Genomic DNA, 1,954 nt, shown 5'->3' on the forward strand with positions numbered 1-1,954 from the left:
TAAACATACTCATCTATATTACATGTGCTTCAGTCTGGTGTTTGCATGTCTGTCTGTCATCTGTCAGTCGGTCGGTCTGGGGGATGGAACTCAGGAGCCTGGCCCTGCTGCCTACCCCACCTACACCTCCCTGCCCCACCCTGGGAACAGAACCTGAAACAGGTATGGTCCCCCATCCTGGTGGGAGCGTGGCAGGACCTGGGCCTCAGCATCCACTCTGGCTCCAGAGGCCTGTGTGTGTGCGTGCTTGTGTGTGCATGTATGTACATGGAGAACCTGTGTGCAAGTATGTACAAGGGGTAGGGTCACATCACAGAGGCGGCAAGCGGGGCTGCTTGAGGCAAGGCCTGCCTGGGTGGCTAGCTCACATGTAGATTCTCCGCAGGTCTCCGGGTGCTGTGATGGTGTTGCACTGAGGGCACAGCTTCTTGGCACCCAGGGTCCACAGCCAGCACTCCTCGCAGTGCACATGCCAACACTGGATGGACGTTAGGGGCATCGAGTATGAATGAGTCCATGCAGATGAGGCATTTGTAGCGGTCCCCACGGGATAGCTGCCGTTCAAGTTCCCTGACCCGAGCCTTCAGGGCCTCAAACGTGGTCACAGCTGAATCTTCGGTTATTTTTCGATGTCACTATTCTTGCAGGTCTTCTGCATGGCCTCCTGCTTGCTGCTCTCCCCGTTGCTGGCAGATGGCATCTCATCACTGTCCCATTTAGAGAACTCAGGTGTGATGCGCGTGCTGGGAGGGCCGCCATTTAGGACTGCACCCCGGAGTGCCTCTCTCTCCTTGGCTTCACCAGGCTCCTCGCCTGTGCAGGGGATGACGTCAGCCTCCGTGTATTGTGGCTTCCCAAACTCCAGAGTCATCCCCGTCCACATCCAAGTCAGCATCACTGTCCGGATTCTCTTTGCCGCCGCACATGACGCAGCCAGAGCCTCGGAAACCACCTTCCAGGGGAGTGGTGGCCCGTGTCCGTTTCTGCCCGCACCACTCATACTCCTCAAAGCGGTTGCTGTTCTCACGCTCCATGTCCACAGCACCCTCCTCAGCCACGCAGGAGCCTTCCCTCTGCCCTTCATCTTGCTTCCTCCGTTTCATTTTCCCAATCCGAGCATTCAGTCTGGTCTGCTGGTTGACTCGCACTCGCAGGAAGGTCTACTTCCTCCCTCCCGCCGGCCCCGCTGCTCTGCTCGCAGCCCCAGGCCGGGGGCTGCTCTAACGGGAACCCGGGAACCCGGGGCCACCACGCAGAGCCCTCCCAGCCCCGGCTTCCTGCGCTCCGGGCCATGCGGCTGGGGAGGGCGGTGATGCGAGCGGATTCCACACCCCCCCCCCCGCCCCACTGCCCCGCGGCGGCCAGTATTTTCTATAATTAAATTTTCACTCACCTTCTGCTTGAAGTAACCACAGGCCTCAGAAGTATTTATTAGTTTCCATGATTCTCCGTTCTGTATCTGTGGTCTAAGTTTCTAAGTTACCACCTACTGAATGTGACCCTACTGAATTTTATACATAGAAAACTTAACAACTTGTCAAAAAAAACTTGCACTTTTGATCCTAGAGTACCCAGGACTTTTCCCGAGTTTCCCAGAAGCAGACCCTAAGATAAGAACTAATGTACAAGTGACTTATTAAGAAAATGTTACCCAGCCTGGCCAGTGTGGTGCAATGGTTGAGCATCGACCCATGAACCAGGAGGTCAAGGTTTGATTCCCGGGTATGGCATATGCTCAGGTTGTGGGCTCCATCCCCAGTAGTCAGGAGTGCAGGTGTGCAGGAGTCAGTCAATCATTGATGATTCTATCTCTCTCCCTCTCCCTTCCTCTCTGAAATCAATATTTTTTTAAAAAGTAAATGCTTCCCAGAACATATATGCATAACCCATGAACAGACAGTAAAGTGCGATGAAGTCCTGGGGAGGAGAGGGAGTGGGATGGAGGGGATCCATG

At 54.9% G+C, this 1,954-nt stretch overlaps 1 pseudogene across 1 annotated transcript; it reads right to left on the reverse strand.

Annotated features, from left to right (window-relative positions):
* Positions 1 to 259: 259 nt before the first annotated feature.
* On the reverse strand, positions 260 to 1,186 carry LOC308252971 (E3 ubiquitin-protein ligase RNF220-like; annotated as a pseudogene). The gene has a single exon. The product of its transcript is annotated as an E3 ubiquitin-protein ligase RNF220-like (transcript).
* Positions 1,187 to 1,954: the final 768 nt, after the last annotated feature.

Source organism: Plecotus auritus (genome assembly GCF_963455305.1).
Source record: "Plecotus auritus genome assembly, chromosome: 1".
Classification (NCBI taxonomy): Eukaryota; Metazoa; Chordata; class Mammalia; order Chiroptera; family Vespertilionidae; genus Plecotus; species Plecotus auritus.